The sequence below is a fragment of the Tamandua tetradactyla genome, chromosome 1 (genome assembly GCF_023851605.1).
Source record: "Tamandua tetradactyla isolate mTamTet1 chromosome 1, mTamTet1.pri, whole genome shotgun sequence".
NCBI lineage: Eukaryota > Metazoa > Chordata > Mammalia > Pilosa > Myrmecophagidae > Tamandua > Tamandua tetradactyla.
Genome location: NC_135327.1, coordinates 82266096 through 82283498, shown reverse-complemented (window position 1 = coordinate 82283498; position 17403 = coordinate 82266096). Strand labels below are relative to the sequence as shown.

The window sequence follows — 17403 nt, the reverse complement described above, 5'->3', positions numbered from 1 at the left end:
TTCCAAATGCCTGGAAATGCCAGATATCCTCATCCCTCCCCCCTGGAGCCATTAGACCACTGCCTTGCTCACAGCAGCTGTGCGTCCCTTGTAAAGTACAATACACAGGGCAGGGGCAGAGATCGGTTCTCCCTGGGGAAGCCGGGTCTGTGGGAGCAGAGCTGCTCAGCTGGAAGGTTGGGGATCCGGGAGCCCTCAGCACTGCTTGAGGACCTTGATGGGCTGCGTGATAGTGGGGGGAGGAGGCCGAGCTGCAGAGAGGAGGAGGGAGAAAAAAGCAGAAATAAAAAATTTCCTTATTTTTTTTTTCTGTAAAGGCCTATAAATTAAACAATTTGTCTAATATCATAGAGAGAGAATCGCAGTCAGGGCCTGAGCCAGGTTTGGGGAACATTAACTGTGAATCAGGTGTCTTTACTTCCTTGTATCTTCCTAACCCTTCAGCTTTTACATCGTTTTCTTCCATATTTTCAACTTCTCCTTTCCCTTCATCTCCGTTGCTCTCCTGCTACCTAACATGACACTAGGCTGTCTTTCCTTGGAGGGTTTGCATTTTAAACACGTATGAATGCAGCAGGTGTAAGGCAAAAAATAAAATATTTTACGTGGTGTTTCTGATCTGGCTAAGACTCCCCTGGCTGGTTCCACATCAGAGTCACCTGCAGAGTTTTATGAAATGCAGATTCCGAATCCTGGACCCCCAAGAATTCTCATGCTGGGGGGGCTTTGAAATTCGAATGGTTACTTGTAACATGCTGTGGGGGCAGGGTTGAGCCCAGTGGGGCACCTGGAGGGCTATTTAAGGAGGGATTTGCACGACTCTGCGGGTGAGTGCCCCCTGCGCACCGCGCCCGCCCCTCTTGCCTCACCCTAGTCAGGATCTCGCTCTGGGAGCTTCAGGGAGCTGAGCTGGAGCTACAGGTGTGGAAAAAACAGGTTATTCCTTTAAACTTCCTCCCTTCATGACATCAAAACCCTCTTCACGCACTTGTCTTTTTAAAACTGAAAGCTCGAATTAATGGTCACAGCCTCAGGGAGATGTTTCCGGGGAAATACATCCTCAAGGCCGGGAGATATCTGAGAACCATTCTAATTAGTGACCTTGACTTTCTCAAACGGAAGCTTTTTAAGATGCTTTCTCTACTCGATTGCACATCTGGTTTCTGATTTGATTTGGATTCATTCTCTTCAACTAACTTCAAAGGAACTGGTGTCTTTTGTAGGGATTTTAATGCATGTTGTCAAACATCTAGCACCAATTTAGTAAAGGCCCGTAAAAGATCTACTCCACAGGCGAAATGGTACATCAAGTGGTCCATGTGCTCTGCTGCCCTATATAAATCCATATCTACAGCAGAGCATCCTGTAGGGTTTCACCACCTGTACCCCCCACCCCTTGCATACTTTCAAATGCAAGAGGCAGCAAACCCACAAAGGGTTTTAACAAATAAAATACAATAAAATAAATACAAATAATATAAATTAAATCCAATCTTTTAACAAATAAAATACGAAAGGGTTTTCTTGTTTCTAGGATATTTGGGGAAAATAAATGCCCCTCCTGATGTTCAGTTTGGAAAGGAGTGAAAGCTCGTTTTTTAAGTCAGTGAAGGAATTGGATGAATGCCAGGGAGACCTGATAGGTGAATTTTTATTTTAGGCAAAACAACCTGGAATCATCATTGTTTGAGGAGCCCTAAGAATCATCTAGTTCACCTCAGTTCATGGAGGCTCAGTTGAGTCCCAGGGAGGCAAAGTGATTTCCCCAAGGTCACACTGTTTGTTGACCATCTGAAAAAAACATGTATTGATCCTCTAGAGTGCGAATCTCCCTGGTGGGCAGCTCAAGGCTGGAATAGAACCCCTGACTCTGGGTTTTCCTGTCCAAAATACTCTTTCAGCTCGCAATTTCATATTGTCTGTCTTGAAACAACTTTTGGGTGTGACAAATCCTTGAATTCTCCCTGGAGGAAGCAATCTGAAGAGCCCATGATTAAGAGAACCACACCCCTAGTTAGCTGTGTAAATTTGGAAAAGTAATTTAACCCATCTGTGCCTTCATTTCCTTACCTGTAAAACGGAAATAATGATAGCATCTATTTTCAACAGTTCTGCCACATTCTGATATATTTTCCCTCTCTAGGAAAATGACATAGAGACCCAAGCTCTTTTCTTTGGGATGTGGAGGACACATGGACGACCCTGACACTGCACTATATATGCTGGCATCATTTTTTTTTTTTTTTTAAGTGAGAGTTTGAAATAAGTATTTCATTTTTTCTGAGACCTGTTATCCTGAATTATGAGAATCCACAAGTTGCTATACCAATTAACGGGCCACTGACTGTATGATATATGATGTGCACATGGGTTTAAAAAAAAATGCTTTCCTGACACCGGAGGGCCATGGGACCATGATGCCCACGGCCTCTGGATCTGACAGAGACAAAACCTAATTGTGGGTCCATCTGTGTCTCCTGTCCACACGAGCAGCTAATCAGTTTCCTCTGGCTGCTGATCAATTTCAGTCCTTGGAAAATTTCTTCTATGGGTCATTTTGACATTCAAAGCTATAAAGCATTTAGGATCAAAGAGCAGGAAAAAGGCTTCGCAGATCTAAAGGGAAGACGCCAGGCCGTGGCTTTCAGACTGTTTTGACTACGGCAATGAGAAATGTATTTTACACTGTGAGCCTGTGCCCATGTATAGGTATGCTTTTATCAGAAATTCACAAAATGTGGCCCATGAGCTCCCGGGTCCCTAGCTCCTTCCAGGTGTTTACAAGGTCAAAATATCTCTATAGTAATATTAAGAGATTATTTGCCTCTTTCACTGTGGTGATATATGTACTTATAGGGCCAAAAGCCATGGTAGGTAAAACTGTAGGCGCCTTAGCATAAATCAAAGGAGTGGCACCAAACTCTACTAGTAGTCATTGCATTCCTCAGTGCAATGGTAATTTAACAGTTTTATTTAAATATGTGCTTGATAAGCAGCAAAAAAAATCATTAATTCTATCCAATCTTTTAACAAATAAAATACAATTATTGCCTACATTAAGAATTTTCTGTCTTTCTAGAGATTCTTCACTGTAGGGTCACTGAGACTTTATAGATGTCTTTTGCTGATCAGAACATGTAAACAATAATGATAAATATGTCACCGACTCTTTTTGAACCCATGTGCACATCATATATCATACAGTCAGTGGCCCGTTAATTGGTATAGCAACTTGTGGATTCTCATAATTCAGGATAACAGGTCTCAGAAAAAATGAAATACTTATTTCAAACTCTCACAATTAACTCTAATCATAACATTTTCCTGGTCGATACATTTAAAATATATATTTTTATTGAGAAACCTTCACACACATACATTCCATACATAGTGTATAATCAATGGCTCCAATGTCATCACATGGTGTATTCATCACCATCATCATTGTTTTAAATGTTTAAACTTATTTTATTGTATCATACGACATTTATACAAAGCAAAGAAAAAAAGCAATAGTTTACAAAGCACTCTTCAACACATAGTTACAGGACAGATCCCAGAGTTTGCCATGGGCTACCATACCATACCATGATCATTTTTTAGAACATTTGCATCACTCCAGAAAAAGAGAAAAAAAGAAAAAATACTAGTGGTCCCTCACATTGACCACTAGTATTTCCATCTAACCCATTGTCCCTCCTAGTATTTATTTATTTTTTATGCATATTTTCACTCATTTGTCCATACCCTGGATAAAGTGAGCATCAGACACAAAGTTTTCACAGTCATACTGTAAAGTTTATATACTATAAACATTATATCTTTATACAATCGTCTTCAAGAATCAAGGCTTTGGAATAGCTCAACAGTTTCAGGTACTTCCCTCTAGCCATTCCAATGCACCACAAACTAAAAAGGGATATCTATATAATGCATAAGAACAACCTCCAGGTTAACCTCTCGACTCTGTTTGAAATCTCTCAGCCACTGAAACATTATTTTGTCTCACTTCTCTCTTCCCCCTTTTGGTCAAGAAGGGGTTGATCACCCCTTGATGATGCTAGGTCCCAGTTCATCTTGGGATTTCTGTCCCACGTTGCCAGGGAGATTCACATCCCTGGGAGTCAGGTCCTGTGGGAGGGAGGGCAGTGAGTTCACCTGCCGAGTTGGCATGGAGAGAGTAGCCACATCTGAGCAACAAAAGAGGTTTTCTGGGGGTGACTGCTAGGTCTTATTTTAAGTAGGCTTAGCCTATCCTTTGCAGGAATAAGTTTCATAAGGGTGAACCCCAAGATCTAGGGTTCAGCTTATTGATTTGGTTGCCCCCACTGCTTGTGAGTATATCAGAAATTTTCCAAATGGGAAGTTGAACATTTCCTCCTTTCTCCCCAGTGCCCCAAGGGGACTTTGCAAATACTTCTTTATTCACTGCCCAAATTACTCTGGAATATATCGGGGCATCACACTAACCTGGACAAACTAATAAAATCTCAAGCCCTATTCAAGATTCCACGTACTTATGGTGTTCAACTAAACTGACCATACAAATTAAATTAGGAAATGCACTATCCAAAATAGAAACTTTGCACCAAATAAACATCTCATCCTTTAGTCTCACACGGAAGTTGAAGTTTTAAAATACGGTGATATAATCCTTTACACTGTATACTGATTTACCTTACTCCTATCCAGATCAGCTTCATTCATATACCTATTTGTAGTCTGATAACTTTTTCAACTTTTTAAACAGTTCCTGTATGAGGTACTGCTGACTTTCATAGCTTCAGAGCTCTAACTCTGAGTCTCAGGTGTCATGTAATACTCAAAGTTTCAGGGAATGACCAGGTTATATACAAACAACTCAGTATCTCAGAATTTGGAATTAACAGCTACAACTCCTGAAAATATGTGACTGTGGTAACAGTTTACAATCTAGGACCCTTTATAATAGGCCTCAACCTGATAACTCATGTTCTCGACTTCAGTTCACTGAGTTTTTATATTAGAGTTAGTCCATATGATTGAGGTATGATAATATTTGTCTTTTTGCTCCTGACATTTCATTCAACACACACAGTCCTTAAGGTTCATTCGCCTAGTGGAATGTCTCACAACTTCATTCCTTCTTGTGGCCGCTCAGTAGTCCATTATATCTATACACTACAGTTCCCCTTCCATTCCCCAGTCGGTGTACCCTTAGGCCTCCTCCATGCATTATGGAGTTCTATCCAGTCTTGACCTTTTCAAAGTATCTTCAAAAGTTTTCCCCTTTCAAAATATTTTTTGAAGTTTTCCATGTGGTGAAATGGGAAGTACGCATAAAGTAGTTTTGCTACATATTGAAGTACAAATACCGTGGTTGTTCCTTGGCAATGTCAGGGCTAGAGAGGTCCTCGGCTTACCAAATAATGGCCAGAAATTCTACAGAGCTGGCCAGGCCTATGGTCTTTGGACTTAAGAAATGGATCTGTCTTTTGCTTCAACATTGTTTGATCGTAACAGACCTGGACCTCTCCCCCCACCTCTTTAGCCTCAACCACCCTCCAACTGATTCTCCAGTTGCAACATTCAGGACCATCATCTGGGCCAGCCCCTGCTTCCAGGGCCAGCTAACATGTATTTTTTGAGGTTAGATCCTCATTGTTGACCGACCATGAGCTTCCAGGTCTGTCAGAATTATTCCGCTGCTGTGGAGGCTACTGTCAACCGCCTGGTCAACGTGCATCTGTGGGTCTCCTTCACCTACCTCTTGCTGGGCTTCTATATGGCCCTCAAGAGCATGAAACACTTCTTCTGTGAGCTGGCAAAGGAGAAGCAGGAGGGCACAGAGGGACTCTTGCACTCCAGCGCAGCAGCCGTGCCCTCTTCCAGGACGTACAGAAGTCATCCCAAGACGAGTGGGGTGCAACCCTGGATGCCATGGAAGCTGTCCTAGTCCTGGAGAAGAACCAGGCCCTTTTGGAACTGCATGTCTTGGGTCTACCAACTCAGACCCTCATCTCTGTGACTTCCTGGAGGACCATTACCTAGATGATGAAGTGAAAATCATCAAGAAGATGGGTGACCACCTCACCAAACTCCATGGGCTGGTGGGCCGCAGGCTGGGCAAGTATCTCTTTGAAAGACTCATCCTCAAGCATGACTAGGAGCCTCCGGAGCCCAGAGGCCTTTAGGGGGCCCCTCTGCATTCCCCTGGCATCCAGGCTTATGCCTAAGCCTCTTCCTTGAGGCTTTTTTTTTAAATGCAATTTTACTGATATATATTACATACTAACATACCATGTAATCATCCAAAGTGTACAATCAATGGTTCATCGTACCATCATATAACAGTGCATCCATCATCACAATATACATTTTTTTCTTTTTTTGTGAAAAATAACATATATACAAAGAAAGAATTTCAAAGCACACCACAAGAATCAGTTGTAGAACAGATTTCAGAGTTTGGTATGGGTTCCATTTCCACAATTTCAGGTTTTTATTACTAGCTGCTCCAAGACATTGGAAACTAAAAGAAATATCAATATAATGATTCAGCAATTACACTCATTTGTTAAACCTGACCATCTCTGTATAACACCACCATCTTCTTTGCTCTTTCTCCAACTCTTTAGAGGTGTTTGGGCTATGCACATTCTAACTTTTTCATGTTGGAAGGGGCTATTGATGATATGGGATAGGGAGATGGAACTAATTGATGTTCTAGAGAGGCTGGCCCCTCTGCACTTCAGGACTTACGTAACCTAGGAATCCATCCGGAGGTTGTAGTTTTCTGGAAAGTAATCCTAGTACATGGAACTTTTGTAGAATCTCCTGTAAAGCCCTAGGTGTTCTTTAGAGATGGCAGGAATGGTTCTGATTGGAGTTTGGCAAACTATGATAGGTAGCAATATCTAGCTGAAGCTTGCATAAGAGTGACCTCCAGAGTAGCCTCTTGACTCTATTTGAGGCTATTGATGATATGGGATAGGGAGATGGAACTAATTGATGTTCTAGAGAGGCTGGCCCCTCTGCACTTCAGGACTTACGTAACCTAGGAATCCATCCGGAGGTTGTAGTTTTCTGGAAAGTAATCCTAGTACATGGAACTTTTGTAGAATCTCCTGTAAAGCCCTAGGTGTTCTTTAGAGATGGCAGGAATGGTTCTGATTGGAGTTTGGCAAACTATGATAGGTAGCAATATCTAGCTGAAGCTTGCATAAGAGTGACCTCCAGAGTAGCCTCTTGACTCTATTTGACCTCTCTCAGCCACTGATACCTTCTTTGTTACACTTCTTTCCCCCCTTTTGGTCAGGATGGAATTGTCATTCCCAAGGTGCCAGGGCCAGGCTCATCCCTGGGAGTCATCTCCCACGTTGCCAGGGAGACTTTCACCCAACCATGAGCATCTTTTCAACCAATCACCCTGCCTCCCTTTAACAAGCGTGAACCAAGTGTGAAGAATAAAGTTTTTTGCAACAAAAACCAACCAACCAACCAAACAACAAAACCAGACCAAATTGGGCTGTTAAACAGAGAAGTGAGGATAATCATCCCTTCTTTATATAGGCCTTCCATGATGGGTTTCAATTCTTGAAGGCCCTTCTTTAAGTTATATTAGGCCATATTAATAAGTCCCAAAGACAATTTAATTTTAATTTATTACTCATGGGGTCAGAGGGTCTATGGCTATTATGAGATCTTTTAGGGCAATTCCCCACAACTATGGGGGATTTAAGCAAGGCAATAATTTTGAGGCTAAGGTGAGACATGCCTGCTTGTCCTCTATTTTATGTTTGGGAAATTCCCTAAGTATATACGGAGTCTCCTGAAAATATTTCAAGGGATCTCCCCATATAAGGCACTTTGTTTAAATTTAGCGGGATCTCCAAGTATAACTGTAATTTCTGCCACGGTACCATATTATGCCAGGAAAGTTTGCCAGTTTGCATTTCAGCAGATGTTAAATGTAATTCAGAACCCATGTTGCAGATGTGCTAAATCCAATCAGTGCCCTTTCATTTTTTTTTTCTTTTTTTTGAATGAATTCTTTCAACAAATTTTGGATTTTCAACTGGGCAAAATTGTGCACCAGTGTTTCATTCTTTTTTTCCTCTCCCTATGTCCAGGGTTTTGTTTGTTTGCTACTAGATATACTTGGGGGGTAGAGACGGGTCCCTCTACCCTGCTCATATTTATGTTTATTCTTCCTGAGAATCTCAAGTCAGCATCATCAGAGTTAGGGGCTTCCCTCATGGCAATGGTTGCATGGTTGCTTTATTAGGTCTTAGGGCTCCGGGCTGAAGTCAAATCCAAATGGACCCTTGGGCTATGCCACAGGAGTGCCTTGGCAGTTTTTGTGTTTTTTTCCCTATAACCTGAGGATCAGGACTGTGACTGACAGAGGTGTAGGTGGCAGCATCGGCAAAGTCATTTCATAGTCTAGTGAGCCATCAAGTTTTTTTTTTCTTTGTTTTTTTTTTTTTTTTTTGGCACGGGTAGGCTCCGGGAATCAAACCCAGGTCTCCAGCTCAGCAGGCGAGAATTCTTGCCACTGAGCTACCGTTGTACCGCCTGAGCTATCAGCTCTTAAGAATGCAAACCTCAATGTGCCACAGAGTAAGTGCTCTTACTTATACTGTGACACCCCAAATGACTGAGAAGTAGATTGGTAAACAGTGGTGTATTAGTTAGGGTTTTCTAGAGAAACAGAATCAATAGGGAACACTTGCAAATATAAAATTTATGAAAGTGTCTCACGTGACCGTAGGAACGCAGAATCCAAAATCCACAGGGCAGGCTGCGAAGCCGATGACTCCAATGGATGGCCTGGACGAACTCCACAGGAGAGGCTCACCAGCCAAAGCAGGAATGGAAACTGTCTCCTCTGAGTCCTCCTTAAAAGGCTTCCCATGATTGGATTTAGCATCACTAATTGCAGAAGACACTCCCCTTTGGCTGATTACAAATGGAATCAGCTGTGGATGTAGCTGACGTGATCATGACCTAATCCTATGAAATGTCCTCATTGCAACAGACAGGCCAGCACTTGCCCAATCAGATGAACAGGTACCACAACTTGGCCAAGCTGACACCTGTCCCTAACCATGACAGTCCACCCCTTGTCAACTTGGCATATATATATATATATATATATATATATATATATATATATATATATATATATATATCACCTTAGACCATACTTAATTTCCAAATGAAAACAAATAAGCACACATTTTTTCTTTTACCTGACAATACTCAACTGTCCTGCATATAACTGGAAACACATTAAATCTCTCCAGAATAGCGTGCAAATCCTTGGGCAACATTCATTCTTAAACTTGATATCTTACAACTCAAATAGTATAACACAAACAAAACAGCATTACAGTCCTCGTTTCTGTAACTGATCACGTGGTCGAAGTTCATATTTATCACTACCTTCTTCCACTACCCATTCCATGTTCCCTTTCCCCTCAGCAAGCACTTCAGCTGGCCGTGGTTCTTTGCCTGGTGGGGTGACCCAAACCTTCATTCCTGAAGTCTCAGAGCCATTAGTGGTCCTGCCTGGATTGTGTTGTTGCAGTTTTCCATTGATTTTAATCACAGGGCATGGTAGTACTAATAGACACCCCAGGGGATCTCCTATATTCCAAGAGAACTCTTCTTTACCTCCATTCTGTAGTTGCAGTCCTACTTCCTTCTGATAGTCAGGGTCAATTACCCCAGACAATAATGTAATCCCCTTCTTGGTGTGTTGATCCAGAGGCATAAGTAGCCCAAAGTGGCCAGGTGGCAATCTTAACTTCCAGTTCAGTGGTATCACTGTTGTTTCTCCTGGAGAAAGCACACCCCGTTTTGGAACTAAAACCTGTAGACCAGCAGAACTCAGGGTAGCAGGGACAGGAAGCAAAAATTTTCCTAGTGGATCACTAGGAGTAATAGTGAGTGGCACCACACCCATTTCCACCCCTTGGTTCCTGGACCCATGGATCCTGGCTATGGGAGAAACCGCACCATACAGTGGACGCTGATTCAGAGCATACACAGCTTCCTGGAGAACATTACCCCAGCCTTTCAAGTTTTTGCCACCTAGTTGGCACCGTAATTGAGTTTTCAAAAGGCCATTCCACCGTTCTATCAATCCAGCAGCTTCTGGATGATGGGGAACATGGTAAGACCAGAGAATTCCATGAGCATGTGCCCATTCCCGCACTTCATTTGCTGTGAAGTGTGCTCCTTGATCCGAAGCAATGCTATGTGGAATACCATGACGATGGATAAGGCATTCTGTAAGCCCACGGATAGTAGTTTTGGCAGAAGCATTGCGTGCAGGGAAAGCAAACCCATATCCAGAGTATGTGTCTATTCCAGTTAGAACAAATCGCTGCCCCTTCCATGAAGGGAGTGGTCCAATGTAATCAACCTGCCACCATGCAGCTGGCTGGTCACCTCGGGGAATGGTGCCATATCGGGGGCTGAGTGTGGGTCTCTGCTACTGGCAGATTGGGCACTCAGCAGTGGCTGTAGCCAGGTCAGCCTTGGTGAGTGGAAGTCCATGTTGCTGAGCCCATGCATAACCTCCATCCCTACCACCATGACCACTTTGTTCATGAGCCCATTGGGCAATAACAGGAGTTTCTGGGGAAAGAGGCTGACTGGTATCCATAGAACGGGTCATCTTATCCACTTGATTATTAAAATCTTCCTCTGCTGAAGTCACCCTCTGGTGTGCATTCACATGGGACACAAATATCTTCATGTTTTTAGCCCACTCAGAAAGGTCCATCCACATACTTCTTCCCCAGACCTCTTTGTCACCAATTTTCCAATTATGGTCTTTCCAAGTCCCTGACCATCCAGCCAAACCATTAGCAACAGCCCATGAGTCAGTATACAAATGCACCTCTGGCCAGTTTTCCTTCCAAGCAAAATGAACAACCAGGTGCACTGCTCGAAGTTCTGCCCACTGGGAGGATTTCTCCTCACCACTGTCCTTTAAGGACACCCCAGAAAGGGGTTGTAATGCTGCAGCTGTCCACTTTCGGGTGGTACCTGCATATCGTGCTGAACCATCTGTAAACCAGGCCCGAGTTTTCTCTTCCTCAGTCAATTCACTGTAAGGAACTCCCCAAGAGGCCATAGCTCTGGTCTGGGAAAGAGAAGGTAATGTGGCAGCAGGAGTGGAAACCATGGGCATTTGTGCCACTTCTTCATGTAACTTACTTGTGCCTTCAGGACCTGCTCTGGCTCTATCTCGTATATACCATTTCCACTTTACAATAGAGTGCTGCTGTGCACGCCCAACTTTATGGCTTGGTGGGTCAGACAACACCCAACTCATGACAGGCAACTCAGGTCTCATGGTAACTTGGTGGCCCATGGTTAAGCGTTCAGTCTCTACTAAGGCCCAGTAGCAGGCCAAAAGCTGTTTCTCAAAAGGAGAGTAGTTATCTGCAGTAGATGGTAAGGCTTTGCTCCAAAATCCTAAGGATCTGCGCTGTGATTCTCCTATAGGGGCCTGCCAAAGGCTCCAGACAGCATCTCTATTTGCCACTGACACTTCCAGCACCATTGGATCTGCTGGATCATATGGCCCAAGTGGCAGAGCAGCTTGCACAGCAGCCTGGACCTGTCACAGAGCCTCCTCTTGTTCAGGTCCCCACTCAAAATTAGCAGCTTTTCTGGTCACTCGATAAATGGGCCGGAGTAGCACACCCAAATGAGGAATATGTTGTCGCCAAAATCCAAAAAGACCAACTAGGCGTTGTGCCTCTTTTTTGGTTGTGGGAGGGGCCAGATGCAGCAATTTATCCTTCACCTTAGAAGGGATATCTCGACATGCCCCACACCACTGGACACCTAAAAATTTTACTGAGGTGGAAGGCCCCTGTATTTTTGTTGGATTTATCTCCCATCCTCTGACACGCAAATGCCTTACCAGTAAATCTAGAGTAGTTGCTACTTCTTGCTCATTAGGTCCAATCAACATGATATCATCAATATAATGGACCAGTGTGATGTCTTGTGGGAGGGAGAAACGATCAAGGTCTCTGCGAACAAGATTATGACATAGGGCTGGAGAGTTGATATACCCCTGAGGTAGGACAGTGAAAGTATATTGCTGACCTTGCCAGCTGAAAGCAAACTGTTTCTGGTGGTCCTTACTAATAGCTATTGAGAAAAAAGCATTTGCCAGATCAATAGCTGCATACCAGGTACCAGGGGATGTATTGATTTGCTCAAGCAATGATACTACATCTGGAACAGCAGCTGCAATTGGAGTTACCACCTGGTTGAGTTTACGATAATCCACTGTCATTCTCCAAGACCCATCTGTTTTCTGCACAGGCCATATAGGAGAGTTGAATGGGGATGTGGTGGGAATCACCACCCCTGCATCTTTCAAGTCCTTAAGAGTGGCAGTAATCTCTGCAATCCCTCCAGGAATACGGTATTGCTTTTGATTTACTATTTTGCTTGGTAGGGGCAGTTCTAGTGGCTTCCACTTGGCCTTTCCCACCATAATAGCCCTCACTGCACGAGTTAGAGAACCAACGTGGGGATTCTGCCAGTTGCTCAGTATGTCTATGCCAATTATACATTCCGGAACTGGGGAAATAACTACAGGATGGGTCCGGGGGCCCACTGGACCCACTGTGAGACGGACCTGAGCTAAAACTCCATTGATCACCTGGCCTCCATAAGCCCCCACTCTGACTGGTGGTCCAGAGTGACGTTTTGGGTCCCCTGGAATTAATGTCACTTCTGAACCAGTGTCTAATAATCCCCGAAATATCTGATCATTTCCTTTTCCCCAATGCACAGTTACCCTGGTAAAAGGCCGTCGGTCTCCTTGGGGAAGACTTAGAGGAAGGTTAACAGTATAAATTTGTGGCAGTGTAACAGGTTTCTTCCCCATAGGGACCTGGCCTCCCCTTCATTCAAGGGGCTCAGGGTCTGTAAACTGTTTCAAGTCTGGAAATTGGTTAAGGGGCCGTGACTCTGTGTTTTTGTAATTCAGGTTAGACTTCTGTTCCCTTGACCTAGAACTCTTTTGTTTATACAGCTCCAACAAGAATTTAGTAGGCTGCCCTTCTATTGTATTTCTAGGCACCCCATGATTTACTAGCCAATGCCACAAATCTCTGCGTGTCATATAATTTTGATGCCTCCTTTGAGTTTGTTGTCTATTATAATACCCACGTCTACCCTGTCTTTGGTGATTAAGTGCTGCCACCTGGCTTCTGCCAACTCGGGATCCTGTCATCCCCATTGTGTTTAAGGATTCCAGCTCAGTGACAGCAGTTCCTACTGTAATATCTGACCTATAGAGAAGTGCAACCACAGAGCTCTTGAGGGATGATGGTGCTAGTCTCACAAATTTATTTCTCACTGTTCTGGTAAAAGGTGCATCCTCTGGACATTCCTGGGGTGTAAGAGCAGGCTTTGCATGATAAATCCACTCTAACATCCCAATCTCTCTAAGCCTCTGGATCCCCTCATCTACATTATACCAGGGCAGTTCTGGCATTTCAACCTCAGGTAATGTTGGCCACCTTTTGATCCATGTTTCAACCAACCACCCAAACAAGCTGTTAACACCTTTTCTAACTGCTCTAGCTATAACATTGAATGCAGAATCTCTGCTTAGTGGGCCCATATCAATACATTCAGCCTGATCCAGCCTTATATTCCTCCCACCATTATCCCACACTCTTAAAATCCATTGCCACACATATTCCCCTGATTTCTGTCTATATAAATTGGAAAACTCACACAGTTCTTTTGGAGTATAACGTACCTCCTCATGTGTGATACTTTGTACCTCACCTTTAGGGGCCTGTTGGGACTTTAGTCTAGTTATAGGTCTAGAAGAAATGAGGGGTGGTGGGGGTGGGTCATGAAAAGAATTAGAAATATCTTCCAAGCCATTTGCTTCAGGGCTTTCATTTGTAGTTTCATCTGGTGAAACAGGATTATAACTCTAGGGCTAATCCCTTCAGGAGGAGGTTGGGTGGCCAATTCCTCAAGGCAGGCTAGAGGTGGGGCGGCTATGTCCTCAGGGCAGACTATTACAGGGTTATCTAAAGAAGGCTCAGCATGGTCTAGGGTTTCAACCTCACCCCCAACATCATTATCAATCCATATGTCACCATCCCATTTTTCAGGGTCCCACTCCTTTCCAATCAATGCCCTCACTTTAATGGCAGACACCATGCAAGACTGAGATTTCAGTTTACGTTGTAAAGTTGCTACTCTAACAATAAGATTCTGAGTCTGATTTTCAGAGATCTCAAGTCTACGGCTACAGGAAATAAAATTTTCCTTCAGGATACTCATAGAAACCTCTACATCTTTCAGACGGCACTTAAGCTTCTTGTTTGAAGCCTTAAGCCCATCCCTTTCACCCTTTAATGTAGACAGTGTATCTAACAACAACCAACCAACATCTCTATAACTCTTATTCCTACAAAACTCTGTAAAGGTGTCAAAAACATTATCCCCCAGAGTCTGGCTTCGTACAAGCGAAGCATTAGGAGAATCGAATGATGATATTTTGACTATCTCCTTTGCCAACTCAGTCCATGGATTGGGAGTGTCATTCTGATAATGGGAATCAGAGTCCTTAGTGTCTCTGAGCCCAGTCAGAGTAGAAAACCATTCATAAAAACCCATTTTTAAGATTCTGTTCCTTAAGAACCACTCCCGGTACCAAGATGTATTAGTTAGGGTTTTCTAGAGAAACAGAATCAACAGGGAACACTTGCAAATATAAAATTTATGAAAGTGTCTCACGTGACCGTAGGAACGCAGAGTCCAAAATCCACAGGGCAGGCTGCGAAGCCGATGACTCCAATGGATGGCCTGGACGAACTCCACAGGAGAGGCTCACCAGCCAAAGCAGGAATGGAAACTGTCTCCTCTGAGTCCTCCTTAAAAGGCTTCCCATGATTGGATTTAGCATCACTAATTGCAGAAGACACTCCCCTTTGGCTGATTACAAATGGAATCAGCTGTGGATGTAGCTGACGTGATCATGACCTAATCCTATGAAATGTCCTCATTGCAACAGACAGGCCAGCACTTGCCCAATCAGATGAACAGGTACCATAACTTGGCCAAGCTGACACCTGTCCCTAACCATGACAGGTGGTGTATACATATGATCGAATATTGTGCTGCTACACAAAGGAACGAAGTTGTGAGGCATGCAACAATGTGAATGAAACTGTGGGACATTTGGTGAGGCAAAATAAGCCAGAAACTAAAGACAAATATTGTATGGGTTTATGTTCTATTTGTTAGCTGCAGGAATGCAATATACCAGAAATGAAATGGCTTTTAAAAAGGGAAATTTAATGAGTTGCTAGTTTACAGTTCTAAGGCTGAGAAAATGTCCTAATTAAAGCAAGTCTATAGAAATGTCTGATCTAAGGAATCCAGGGAAAGATACCTTGATTCAAGAAGAACAATGAAGTTCAGGGTTTCTCTCTCAAATGGAAAGGCACATGGCGAACATGGTCAGAGTTTCTCTCCCATCTGGGAAAGGCACATGGTGAACAAAACGTCATTTGCTAGCTTTCTCTCCTGGCTTCCTGTTTCATCAAGCTCCCCTGGAGGCATTTTCCTTCTTCATCTCTGAAGGTCACTGGACTCTCTACTTCGTGGTTCTGCAGCATTCTCTTGTGGCTTTCTCGTGGCTCTGCTATTCTTCTCTGCTCTCTCTGAATCTCTCATTCTCCAAAATGTTTCCTCTTTATAGGATTCCAGTAAACTAATCAAGACCTACCCAAATGGATAGAGACACATCTCCATCTAATCCAGCTTAACAACCACTCTTGATTGAATCACATCTCCAGGGAGATAATGTAATTAAAGTTTCAAACATACAGTACTGAATAGGGATTAGAAGAAATGGCTGCCTTTACAAAATGGGATTAGGATTAAAACAGGGCTTTTCCAGGGTACATACATCCTTTCAAACCAGCACAGCTTATTTGGAAAATACTTATAAGAAAACAGGGGCCTAGATTGTAAACTCTTAGAGCAGACACATTTAATCTGGAATGGTAAATATTTCTGGGTTTCGAGAGGCTGTTTTATATGTGTGTAGCCTGGTATTTAGAGTTAAGGGTGAAGCCGATTGGGTCAGGATTAAGGCAATTCAGAACACAAGGGTAAGGAAAACATTACCTGTATTTTAGAATGTCACCTACTCTTTGAGACCAAGGGAAGAAAGTTTTATTATGTCCAGAACATAAATTTTCCAGAACACATAATCTAACTCAATCTGTCTGGATAGGTCATTTAAACTGTCCAAACCCAGAGAGCCCAGCATAAGAATGAGGGCATCTAATCTTGTATAGTTTAGTATAATGCCTAGATACAAGTGACACCCCAATAGGCCTGTATCTTGCACAAGGCATGAGTCTTTCCCTGAGAACTCTACAGAGCGGGGCCAAAGCCTGGGCGCAGAGTAAGAGCTGGTCCTCACGGCCCAGCATCAGCCATGGCTTCTGCTGGAATCGAGACCCAGGCCCAAAATACAAATTAGGAAAACCTCAGTCATAGGCTGCTTGAATCTGTAACAGAGGCTTGGTAGGACTCAGCTATTACAGCACAATATCTCACAGCCCAGACCACAAGCTCCCCAGCAGGCAGCAGCACTGCTGAGACAGCTCACCAACCAGCAGGCCACAGAAACATCAACAAACCAAAGCAAGAGCAGGAAGACCCTTGCTGGTGGTAGCTGCTACCTAGACACACTGCTTGCTGCACCAAATTGTTAGGTCCACCCCACCTCTTTGGGTGAGCAGTTACTTGTACATAGATTTTAAAAATACGACTTAAAATCCTTAGTTTTAATTTGTAAGGCAATAAATATCAAAAGACGTATTCCACATGAACAAAAACTTTTTGAGCTCCTTTGTATTTTTAAGGGTGTAAAGGGACAATGATATCAAAGACTTTGAGAATCACTGGTAAGTGTATTTACAAAACTGAAACAAAAGTTTCACAAAATAATAGTTACCCTTGCCTCACATGATTTACCCTGGTGCTTTCTTCTCTATTCAATTCTAGTTCATCCTTTAAAATGCTAGTTGTAACTCAACAACAAAAAGACAAACAACCCAATTAAAAATTGGGCAAAAGACATGGACAGACACTTTTCTGAGGAGGTAATATAAATGGCTCAAAAACATATGAAAAGATGCTCAATGTTACTGGCTACTAGGGAAATGCCAATCAAAACCACAATGAGATATCATCTGACACCCACCAGAATGGCCATTACAAAAAATAAAACAGAAAATGACAAGTGCTGGAGAGGATGTGGAGAAAGAGGCACACTTATCCACTATTGGCGGGAATGTAGAATGTTGCAACCACTCTGGAAGGCAGTTTAGCAGTTCC

The 17403-nt window shown here is 43.1% G+C and overlaps 1 pseudogene; it reads left to right on the top strand.

Moving 5' to 3' along the window:
• Nucleotides 1-5653: 5653 nt before the first annotated feature.
• LOC143685006 (ferritin light chain-like) lies at nucleotides 5654-6146 on the top strand (annotated as a pseudogene).
• Nucleotides 6147-17403: the final 11257 nt, after the last annotated feature.